This window comes from Bubalus kerabau, chromosome 11 (assembly GCF_029407905.1).
Source record: "Bubalus kerabau isolate K-KA32 ecotype Philippines breed swamp buffalo chromosome 11, PCC_UOA_SB_1v2, whole genome shotgun sequence".
NCBI classification, from domain to species: Eukaryota; Metazoa; Chordata; class Mammalia; order Artiodactyla; family Bovidae; genus Bubalus; species Bubalus kerabau.
Genome location: NC_073634.1, coordinates 26757723 through 26770595, shown reverse-complemented (window position 1 = coordinate 26770595; position 12873 = coordinate 26757723). Strand labels below are relative to the sequence as shown.

Below are 12873 nucleotides of genomic sequence, written 5' to 3'. Positions count from 1 at the left end.
GTTGATACCTAAATGACATGTTAGCAACAGTTTTTCAGATCAGATTCTTCTTTCTCTCATATTTAGTCTAGCTCCATCAATCGTTCTCTTTCATCTTGAGATTGCAATTAAATTCCCAAAAATGAAACAGCAGGGACCATATGCATAAGAGAGATGATGAAGAATCTTGACAGATCTGCCTCACTTTCTTGGGGTGGGGGGTGGTTGGCAGGTGGGCAGGGTATCCTACAAGCATCAGTTCCCTCTCTCTCATGGACTGTATAAGCAAAAGACTAGAAATGTGAGAATTTTTGATAGTCAGACTGGGGATAGGAAGGGAGAATGAAGAGCGAGTTCTTCAAACATACTTAAGCTCTATCAGTCTCCTATCACCGCCGTAACAGATCATCACAAACTTAGTGGCCTAAAGCAATACAAATTTATTGTCTTATAGTTCTGTGGTTCAGGAGTTCAAAAAGGGTTTCACTGGCTAGGATTAAGGTGTCAGCAGCGCTGATTTCTTTTTGGGAGACTCTAGGGGAGAAGTCATTCCTTTGCCTTTTCCAGTTGCTAGAGGTTGCCTGCATTCCAAGGCTCCTCCATCTCAAAGCCGGTTGACGTGGGTTGAGACCTTCTTACATCACAGCACTCTGTCTCTTGCGCCTCTCTCTTCTAAGTCCATGGACCCTTGTGATTACATTATGTTTATCCAGGTAGTCCAGGATAGTCTACTTATTTTAAGATCAGCTAATAATAATTCTAATTCCCCTTTGCCTTTTATTTTTTTTTAATTTTATTTTATTTTTAAATTTTACATAATTGTATTAGTTTTGCCAAATATCAAAATGAATCCGCCACAGGTATACATGTGTTCCCCATCCTGAACCCTCCTCCCCCCTCCCTCCCCATACCATCCCTCTGGGTCGTCCCAGTGCACCAGCCCCAAGCATCCAGTATCGTGCATCGAACCTGGACTGGCAACTCGTTTCATACATGGTATTTTACATGTTTCAATGCCATTCTCTCAAATCTTCCCACCCTCTCCCTCTCCCAAGAATCCATAAGACTGTTCTATACATCAGTGTCTCTTTTGCTGTCTCGTACACAGGGTTATTGTTACCATCTTTCTAAATTCCATATATATGCGTTAGTATACTGTATTGGTGTTTTTCTTTCTGGCTTACTTCACTCTGTATAATAGGCTCCAGTTTCATCCACCTCATTAGAACTGATTCAAATGTATTCTTTTTAATGGCTGAGTAATACTCCATTGTGTATATGTACCACTGCTTTCTTATCCATTCATCTGCTGATGGACATCTAGGTTGCTTCCATGTCCTGGCTATTATAAACAGTGCTGCAATGAACATTGGGGTACACGTGTCTCTTTCCCTTCTGGTTTCCTCAGTGTGTATGCCCAGCAGTGGGATTGCTGGATCATAAGGCAGTTCTATTTCCAGTTTCTTAAGGAATCTCCACACTGTTCTCCATAGTGGCTGTACTAGTTTGCATTCCCACCAACAGTGTAAGAGGGTTCCCTTTTCTCCATACCCTCTCCAGAATTTATTACTTGTAGACTTTTGGATCGCAGCCATTCTGACTGGCATGAAATGGTACCTCATAGTGGTTTTGATTTGCATTTCTCTGATAATGAGTGATGTTGAGCATCTTTTCATGTGTTTGTTAGCCATCTGTATGTCTTCTTTGGAGAAATGTCTATTTAGTTCTTTGGCCCATTTTTTGATTGAAAATCAACACCCAGAAATCCCTTACATTCCTATACACTAATAATGAGAAAACAGAAAGAGAAATTAAGGAAACAATTCCATTCACCATTGCAACGGAAAGAATAAAATACTTAGGAATATATCTACCTAAAGAAACTAAAGACCTATATATAGAAAACTATAAAACACTGGTGAAAGAAATCAAAGAGGACACTAACAGATGGAAAATATACCATGTTCATGGATTGGAAGAATCAATATAGTGAAAATGAGTATACTACCCAAAGCAATTTATAGATTCAATGCAATCCCTATTAAGCTACCAACAGTATTCTTCACAGAGCTAGAACAAATAATTTCACAATTTGTATGGAAATACAAAAAGCCTCGACTAGCCAAAGCAATCTTGAGAAAGAAGAATGGAACTGGAGGAATCAACCTGCCTGACTTCAGGTTCTACTACAAAGCCAGTTATCAAGACAGTATGGTACTGGCACAGAGACAGAAATATAGATCAATGGAACAAAATAGAAAGCCCAGAGATAAATCCACGCACATATGGACACCTTATCTTTGACAAAGGAGGCAAGAATATACAATGGATTAAAGACAATCTCTTTAACAAGTGGTTCTGGGAAATCTGGTCAACCACTTGTAAAAGAATGAAACTAGAACACTTTCTAACACCATACACAAAAATAAACTCAAAATGGATTAAAGATCTAAACATAAGACCAGAAACTATAAAACTCCTAGAGGACAACATAGGCAAAACACTCTCTGACATACATCACAGCAGGATCCTCTATGACCCACCTCCCAGAATATTGGAAATAAAAGCAAAAATAAACAAATGGGACCTAATTAACCTTAAAAGCTTCTGCACATCAAAGGAAACTATTAGCAAGGTGAAAAGACAGCCTTCAGAATGGGAGAAGATAATAGCAAATGAAGCAACTGACAAACAACTAATCTCGAGAATATACAAGCAACTCCTGCAGCCCCTTTGCCTTTTAATGTAACATATTCACAGGCTCTTGGGGTTAGGGTGGGGACTTTTTTGGAGGAGGCAAGAGTCTGCCAGCTACCCAAACCAAAATAAGAGGTCTCTCAAAGAATCATTTTTCAAGACTGAGGAGTCTGTGAAAAGAGATACTGGCATCTCTACCCAGGTAACAGTTTTATTTAACCAATATAGTCTGCCCTGCATCTCTCAGCAATGGAAAATATTAGTAAGTGGGATGACATACTTATTTCAATATTTTAGTATTTTATTTCAATATTCAGATTATATGTATTTAATAGAGAGGAATTATTTACATTGCTCTTCTGTAAAACTATGTATGTGTGTGTGTGTGCACACACACACACTATGTTTTGGAACTTTAATTCATCATAAACAGTGAAATGAACAAAGATCATACTCCTGCCTAATACCTGGTGGCTTTTGCTTCTGTACAACATCAAAGGTATATTCTGTCTAACTTCTTGCCTTATTTTTAAGTTTTGGATAATATTTCTGGCAAGGTTTTTAAGGATAGAAAAGGAAGAGTTAGAGCTTATTTGAAAGGAATGAAAGGGAGAAGCAGCAGTTTTTAACCTCACTGAGTTCAGGTGTGATCAGCAAAAATACAGCAAAATTTAATATTATGAAGTGATGACAAAATACAGCATAGTTTAGGGCTGCATTTCCTGAAATGTAACAAATGTGCTCTTCTCCAAAATAACTGTCTATGAAATATGGGATTGTATTTCTGCACTGTTGACTCCTAAGGTTGGCTTTGTGACAGGTCATACCAGACTGAATCATCTGTAACCTAAACTGAGATCTTTCATAATCATTACTACCCATTCTGATAAGATACAGTCCTTCCAGGAGTACTTCATGTGAGTAAAGTGCAAACCCTCAGTATTTGGCCATTAGCTCACTTAACAATGTTTTGCCTTGTGGATACATTTTGTATTCTATTTTTACCAACCAGAGTTTAGGTAAATGCTTATTTTTCCAAATTGTCTCCAATTAACATTTCTTTTATTTTGCCTACCACTTTTCATAAACAGTTCAGTCCAGTTGCTCAGTCATGTCTGACTCTTTGTGACCCCATGAATCGCAGCACGCCAGGCCTCCCTGTCCATCACCAACTCCCGGAGTTCACTCAGACTCACGTCCATCAAGTCAGTGATGCCATCCAGCCATCTCATCCTCTGTCGTCCCCTTCTCCTCCCGCCCCCAATCCCTCCCAGCATCAGAGTCTTTTCCAATGAGTCAACTCTTCACATGAGGTGGCCAAAGTACTGGAGTTTCAGCTTTAGCATCATTCCTTCCAAAGAAATCCCAGGGCTGATCTCCTTCAGAATGGACTGGTTGGATCTCCTTGCAGTCCAAGGGACTCTCAAGAGTCTTCTCCAACACCACAGTTCAAAAGCATCAATTCTTCGGTGCTCAGCCTTCTTCACAGTCCAACTCTCACATCCATACATGACCACAGGAAAAACCATAGCCTTTACTAGACGGACCTTTGTTGGCAAAGTAATGTCTCTGCTTTTGAATATGCTATCTAGGTTGGACATAACTTTCCTTCCAAGGAGTAAGCGTCTTTTAATTTCATGGCTGCAGTCACCATCTGCAGTGATTTTGGAGCCCCCCAAAATAAAGTCTGACACTGTTTCCACTGTTTCCCCATCTATTTGCCATGAAGTGATGGGACCAGATGCCATGATCTTCGTTTTCTGAATGTTGAGCTTTAAGCCAACTTTTTCACTCTCCGCTTTCACCTTCATCAAGAGGCTTTTTAGTTCCTCTTCACTTTCTGTCATAAAGGTGGTGTCATCTGCATATCTGAGGTTATTGATATTTCTCCCGGCAATCTTGATTCCAGCTTGTGTTTCTTCCAGTCCAGCATTTCTCATAAACAGTAGATGGCCCAATTTCTGACTTAGGGCTTATGCTACAATAGTCCTTGAATGTGAAAAACAGTTGAGTAGAACAAAAGTTACATTTAATGCTACTAAAATATGTCTGTTGAGACTTGGACGCCAGGAGAAAAGTGGGATTGGACTTTGAAAAGTGGAGACTGGTGAATGGTGTTTCATTCCTTTACTCACAGCAGATTTGTGTTTATCTCATGTTGACTTCTATTCTTCTTTAGTTTCTCCCACTATTATAATTCTTTTGTTCTTCACTTTCTAGCCAAGACACTCAGGCTTTATCATCCTAACTGTCCAATTTCCTGTGTCCTTAACTTCTTTCTCCCTTTCAATATTACTGTTCAGAGAACCCAACTTTGTTTTAGTCAAACTATCAGTGTTCTGGAATCATGTGGAGGGTATGTGAATAGAGAGTGCTGGGCGCCACTCCTAAAGATTCTTATTGAGTAGTTCTGGGGTAGGGTCTGAACAAATATGGAATCTAAAAAAAGCAGAACTAATTGAAATAGAGTGTAAATCAATTGGGAGCTGAGGTGGGGTAATGGGGAGATGTTAGTCTAAGGGTATAAACTTTGATTTACAAGATGAATAAGTTCTGGAGGTCTAACGTATAGCCTGGTCATTATATTTAATCATACTGTATTATATACTTAAAAGTTGCTATCTAAGATAGAATAGATTGAATATATAGGTAAGGATCTTTTATTCATAAACTATAAAGCCCTTTTGTGAATAATCCTTTATTTTTAAACTATACCAATATATGTTGTCATCATAAATACTATGTGAAAAAAATAATGCCATGTTTTTGGTAAGCTACACTTTTGATAAGTTTAAAGTCCTAAGAGCTCACCCCACAAAAGACAAGACAGGAAATGATATAAAATGTGGTTATGTTGTATATAGGCTATAAACTGTAAGAAAAAAAATGTGTTTCTAGAGTTGGTTTTTAGATGCTATTTTGAAAGGTGATTACTAATTTTCCAGATTCTACCCTCCAGGCCAATATTCTTAAATATTAAATTCTTGGGGGAAATTCTGTGTTTCTTTATGTACTATTTATTGTTAGGTGAGGACTGACATGAGATATGTACAACTACATCTAAGGATGAATTTGAGGTTGAGGGAGATGAAATCCAGTCAATGTGGTTCTGTCCCAGAAGTCAAACAGTACTGTCCAGGGCAGAAAATATTTGCCTGAGCCTTTGGCTAATACAAGTGTATACTTCTCTTTAGTTCTTAATATTTAGTGTAATTGACTCTTTTGGGAAACAACTTTCTAGAACCCTTTTGTCAAAGGAGGAGGAGATTCCTTAGCCATTCTAAATGATGTCAAAATAACATTCCTGAAACATTAAGAAAATGATGTTAATTGTGGTTCCTAGTGAGATATGTGTCAAAGTTCATTTATCACCAGGTCTGTCTGAAAAGAAGAGGGGGGAGATACATTGGTAAACAATTTGTAGTGTAAAAGGTGATGACCAAAACAAAGTGGTCATTTCTACATGGATACAGTGAAAAGTGTTAAATGTGTACAAAAAATAGGAAAATGAGAAAATCTAACAATAACCCATGGATTTCTTAAGAAAATCTGAACTGATGGTTACATGTAGCCTGCATTATGCTTAACAACAAAACATCTTTAAGGAACAAAAAGAAGTTTCCTTTCTTTTCTGTTTCTCTTGGTAGCTGAAGAAACCTAAGAAATCATTCTAACCATAAAGTAGAGAGCCTTCACCAATCAGCAGAAAGAAAATAAAAAGGACTAGCAGCAGGGATGTCTCATACCAGTCTATTCTGTCTCCAAGTTTATCTCCGTGGAAAACACTCTGTCTCCTTTTGACACAGGCATTCTGCTCTCCTTGGCTGCTTCTCCCTGTTCTAGCCTTGTTGGTATTTGGAAATGGATAAATCAAAAAGAGCTTAAGTATTCAAATGACTAGTTAGCATAATGTCTGCCATAAGTTAAAGGCCATTATGCAGCTATTTTATAAATACTGGCAGCACTCACCTGAGTGAATTATCTGAGAGGCAAACAATTTTTCTTCAGGAATATGTAGTATTTGTTTGATTGGCATGACACTCAACTGCTAACGTTTCTAGGACACAGGTGTATAGTGGTGTGTGTACATGTGTGTATAAGTGTGCGTGAGACACTGCTAGTTAACTGGACTAGTTAATGATAGAAAACACTAGTTAAATGCAGTCTTTAAAACACATTCTAATATTTCAATATTGTATCATTCTTTTGCTTTTTTGAACATAGTATTTTTATGTATTTGGAAAATGCAATGGCCTATGTGAAGTGATTTCAGTGGCTCAAGGAAAGAGCATTTTCTGTTCTCAAACTTCCTCCCTCTGGTACTGATACCTGAAATTTTTTTCTTTAAAAAGATTATTTCTTTTAATTGGGGGATACTTACTTTACAATATTGTGGTGGTTTTTGCCATATATCGACACGAATCACCCACGGGTGCATATGTGTCCCTCCATCCTGTATCACCTTCCCACTTCCCTCCCCACCCCATCCCTGAAATTTTTATCCTAGAGATAAAATAAGATATTCCATATGCAGGGATATAGATTTTAAAGACAATAACTCTAGGAACAGCTATACAACTTATTCTATTCATTCAGATGAAAATGCCTTTCCTGAGGTTGGGAGAAAGCCAGATGAACAGAAAATAATGGAAAAACTCTAAGACTATTTAACTTTGCCTACAACTGTTATACTTCTGTCATACGACAAGTATGCATGAAGAATACTGACTTAAGTTTCTTAATGCATTAGTAATTGTCTTCTAAAATGTCCCAGTGTATTGTATACATGCTTATATATATATATATATATACACACACACACAAACACATATATATATGCATATATATATATATATATATATATATAGAGAGAGAGAGAGAGAGAGAGAGAGCTGATATGCAGACAGTGTATTTCTATTCCAAAAGTCAAACAGCAACAACCAGCATTAATTTTTTTTCTAAAAATTCTTTTAGGACTTTAAAGATGCTACAAAGCCAAACAGAAACATCCAAACCTGAATTTTAAGACATGCTTTCAGAATTTTGAAAACGTTTCTCACTCTCTGCTGGCCTCCGTGTTTCTGGTGAGTATTTCACCTTTTGTCAAAACTCTTTTTGCCAGTATGTCATGTCGGGGTGCACGTGTGTGTGTTGCTGCTTTTAAGCTTTATCTTTTATGTTCAAAAGCTTGACCACAATGTGGCTCAGTACAGTTTTTTTTTATTTATTTATTGTCTTGTTGTTTGTTGAGAATCCATATCTAAAAGTTTATCTTTTATAAAATTTAGGAAATTTTTGACATCATTTTATGAAATACATATTTTTTGCCCTATTTTTTTCCTTCACCACTTAGGACACCAATTATACATATGTAGGAGTATTTGATGTTATCTACTAAGTCCTAAGGTCAGTTTTCTATCATTTTCTCTGTGTTTTTCTTATTGAGTGATTTCTATTGTTCTGTATTCAAGCTACCTTAAACTTTCCTTTGTCATTACATTAAAATATCAGTCAATCTAGGAAATTTTTAACTGCAGGTGTTACATTTTTCATTCTAGAGTTCCATAAATTCTTTTTCTCATCTTTTCAATTGAGTTTTTGTTTTTTTTATTTGTATATATTTACTTTTTTTTTTTTTTTGGAGGATAGTTATCAAAGACAGTTTAAAATCCTTGTCTCCTAGTTCTAACATCTGATTCATCTTCAGATTGGTCTCATACCGTTTTCTCAGATAATTACTCTTTAGAATGTGTTTTATTTTCCTCATCTTGTATATGTTTGGTAATTTTATATCATATTTGAGAAAATTAATTTATAGATAATAGGGATTCCATTATTTATCTCAAGTGGATAGTGTTTCTTCTGTTTAGCATGCAGTTGACTTGTTTGGACATGAACTGTTTTGGGGGCAGTCACTCCAGTCTAAGTTTAGCTCTTTGGTCACGATGGTGTGATCACTGACCTAGAGCCAGACATCCTGGAATGTGAAGTCAAGGGGGCCTTAGAAAGCATCACTACAAACAAAGCTAGTGGAGGTGATGGAATTCCAGTTGAGCTCTTTCAAATCCTGAAAGATGATGCTGTGAAAGTGCCGCACTCAATATGCCAGCAAATTTGGAAAACTCAGCAGTGGCCACAGGACTGGAAAAGGTCAGTTTTCATTCCAATCCCAAAGAAAGGCAATGCCAAAGAATGCTCAAACTACCGCACAATTGCACTCATCTCACATGCTAGTGAAGTAATGCTCAAAATTCTCCAAGCCAGGCTTCAGCAATATGTGAACCATGACCTTCCTGATGTTCAAGCTGGTTTTAGAAAAGGCAGAGGAACCAGAGATCAAATTGCCAACATCTGCTGGATCATGGAAAAGGCAAGAGAGTTCCAGAAAAACATCTATTTCTGCTTTATTGACTATGCCAAAGCCTTTGACTGTGTGGATCACAGTAAACTGTGGAAAATTCTGAAAGAGATGGGAATACCAGACCACCTGATCTGCCTCTTGAGAAATTTGTATGCAGGTCAGGAAGCAACAGTTAGAACTGGACATGGAACAACAGACTGGTTCCAAATAGGAAAAGGAGTTTGTCAAGGCCGTATATTGTCACCCTATTTATTTAACTTATATGCAGAGTACATCATGAGAAATGCTGGACTGGAAGAAACACAAGCTGGAATCAAGATTGCCGGGAGAAATATCAATAATCTCAGATATGCAGATGACACCACCCTTATGGCAGAAAGTGAAGAGGAGCTCAAAAGCCTCTTGGTGAAAGTGAAAGAGGAGAGTGAAAAAGTTGGCTTAAAGCTCAACATTCAGAAAACGAAGATCATGGCATCCGGTCCCATCACTTCATGGGAAGTAGATAGGGAAACAGTGGAAACAGTGTCAGACTTTATTTTTCTGGGCTCCAAAATCACTACAGATGGTGACTGCAACCATGAAATTAAAAGACGCTTACTCCTTGGAAGGAAAGTTATGACCAACCTAGATAGCATATTCAAAAGCAGAGACATTACTTTGCCAACAAAGGTTTGTCTAGTCAAGGCTATGGTTTTTCCTGTGGTCATGTATGGATGTAAGAGTTGGACTGTGAAGAAGGCTGAGTGCAGAAGAATTGATGCTTTTGAACTGTGGTGTTGGAGAAGACTCTTGAGAGTCCCTTGGACTGCAAGGAGATCCAACCAGTCCATTCTGAAGGAGATCAGCCCTGGGATTTCTTTGGAAGGAATGATGCTAAAGCTGAAACTCCAGTACTTTGGCCACCTCATGTGAAGAGTTGACTCATTGGAAAAGACTCTGATGCTGGGAGGGATTGGGAGCAGGAAGAGAAGGGGACGACAGAGGATGAGATGGCTGGATGGCATCACTGACTCGATGGACGTGAGTCTGGGTGAACTCCGGGAGTTGGTGATGGACAGGGAGGCCTGGTGTGCTGCGATTTATGGGGTCGCAAAGAGTCGGACATGACTGAGCAACTGATCTGATCTGATCTAAGTTGCTTTGAATCTGTTTGTTGCATGAGTGGTTCCAGAACCAGTCAGAGATTGGGTATTTAGAATTTGGGAATTCCTTTCTGTCTCTCTTATTTTTCTTCAATTCCTCCATTCTCTTCTGTGATTATGATTTCTCCAACAGTAGTTTTCTTATTTGGAGAAGGAAATGGCAACCCACTCCAGTATTCCTCCTGGAGAATTCCATGGACAGAGGAACCTGGAGGGCTATAGTCCATGTGGTTGCAGAGTCAGACGTGACACTTGCCAACTTGCATGTTGCACCTGCTGTAATTGGCCTCTGGTTAAAAACCATGAAAATGAGAATCTAGTTTATTGAATGTTCCTCTCCAGTACAGTTTCTTCACTTTGCTGATTTTGGTTTTATGTCAACATTTTATAGTTGCTTTATGAGGGAAAATTATTCTGGTAGGATTTTACTCTATTCTTATCCGAGGTGGATATCAATAGTTTTTTTTTTTTCCCCTGAACTGATTATTAAAATGTTTCTTTTATGTTGCAAGAATGGATTAAATATATATGTATTGTATCAAATTGATCTGCTAGATAGCATAAGATTGGCACTTAAGATAATGGAGAAACTAGCAAATCCATATTTGTCTTTCATAAAAATCAAATATTAAATATCTCTTTAGGTTTAATAACATCTTTTACTATGCTACCATGAAATATCCAGTGTACATTTGTGTAATATGAAAAATTTTCATAATATTTCCCATAATATTGCACAGAAATGGCAGTAATCAGTGTCAAGGTAAAGTATACATCAATTGTCAAACATGATTATAATTATTGCAGTGTTAAATAAAGATATTGTAGATAAATAATATTTACAAAATAATATTATTACAAAAGCACCTTGATATCCCACAAGGATGAAATTAAACTTATTGAAATTGTGCTTAAAAGAGAAAAATAAATAAAGGAAGAGAAACTTATTTTAATTTGGGGCTTAACTGCCTAGGCAATATAAAGAGGTCCCTTGATTAAAAAGGATACAATTTTAAAATGCTGAGAGTTTAACAAGGGAAAAAACAAAGGATTATTATCCATTAACTTTATGTTGGATATATTAGTCAGGGTCTCCTCATGGAATAGATAGCATGATAAACAAAGACACTGAAAATAATGTAATGAAGTAACTATTTGCAGAGGAAGATGCTGTTACCAAAACTTTGTAAAAGCTCTGCTTGTAGAAGAGGGGCTACCCTTTAGGGGCAGTGACCAGAGATACCATTCAGACTAGTCAGACCAGAACAGTAGCCTGATAGAGACAGAGCAGAGGGTAACTATGATCCGATCTTTGTTTTCCAGCCTCTGCTTGTATGTTCCACCAATCAGTCTATTGGGGATGCAGTCTACTGGGGTCAGTTTCTTGAGACAAATGGTATTGGGAGGATTAAAGATATATGAGAAATTCTCAATAAATGTTGATATTATTTTTAAAAATGTGAGATTATTAATAATGTTATGATTTTCCTAACTTCAATCCTGAGGCTTTATTTTAAATAATTGCTATGTCAAAATAAGTTAATTGATTTCCTAATAAAGATAGTCTGCTGCTGCTGCTGCAGCTAAGTCGCTTCAGTCGTGTCCAACTCTGTGCCACCCCATAGACGGCAGCCCACCAGGCTCTGCCGTCCCTGGGATTCTCCAGGCAAGAACACTGGGGTGGGTTGTCATTTCCTTCTCTAATGCTTGAAAGTGAAAAGTGAAAGTGAAGTTGCTCAGTCAGTGTCCGACTCTTCGTGACCCCATGGACTGCAGCCTACCAGGCTCCTCCATCCATGGGATTTTCCAGGCAAGAGTACTGGAGTGGGTTGCCATTGCCTTCTCTGAAAGATAGTCTAGCTAGGTGTAAAGTTCATACCTAATGCATTTCTGGGCCACTATGGAGAAGCTGGTGATATTTCAAAGCTGTCAGTATCTTGTTCTTATGATTCTTGATTGTATATTTTAGATATACTTGTGTTTCCTAAATTCTACACAATCTTAGGATTTTTTTCTTCAAACTTAGAATGATTGATTCATAGGAAAACTAAACATAATTTTTGTCTGATTAACAGTGAAATAGATAGCTTCTGTTTTAATTCTAAGTGTGGTAGTTTTTTAAAAAATAACTCTTTTAAAATTTTAGAATAATTTCAAATTTATAGAGAAATTGCAAACGTCGTACAGAGATTTTTTTGTATCTTCTTCGCCCAGCTTCCCCTAATGTTAAGCATCGTACACAACTATGCTGCAGTTGTCAAAACTAAAAATTAACACTGGTGCGCTACTGTTAACTACATATTTTATTTGGATTTTTTCGGTTTCTCCAGTAATGCCTGTGTTAGTTCCAGGATCCACACAAGTATGCTGTGTTTAACTTAAGGCAGATTTATTATTTTTTTTTGCTTATTTCATGTTTGTATTGTGGGGGAAATACATAGAACTACAAACGTGGGGAAAAGGGAATATGCCTTGTCAAACTATCTCAATTTCCTAGAGGATTCTGTAATAAGTTGTCATAAATTTGATGGCTTAAAGTTGAGAAATTTTTATCTGGTTATGCCTAACATGCAATATTGGGAAGCATGGTATAGGTTTTTGTAAGTATTAATCCCAAATTCTTTGGTCTCAATTAGGAAGCCAGTGAAGCCTTAATTCAACTTTTAAAGAATTAAAAAATGTGATTTATATAAT

General features: G+C 37.3%; 1 long non-coding RNA gene across 6 annotated transcripts in view; it reads left to right on the top strand.

Moving 5' to 3' along the window:
* Window positions 1-12873, top strand: part of LOC129622964 (uncharacterized) — a 232328-nt gene that overhangs the window by 198411 nt on the left and 21044 nt on the right. For 4 of the 6 annotated variants that reach the window (XR_008700208.1, XR_008700207.1, XR_008700209.1 and 1 more), the window contains exon 3: window positions 7651-7760. This is a non-coding gene — a long non-coding RNA (uncharacterized LOC129622964). Of the gene's footprint in view, window positions 1-7650; window positions 7761-11502; window positions 11690-12873 lie in introns of those variants that run through there. The other 2 variants (XR_008700205.1, XR_008700211.1) reach the window with 2 other exon arrangements.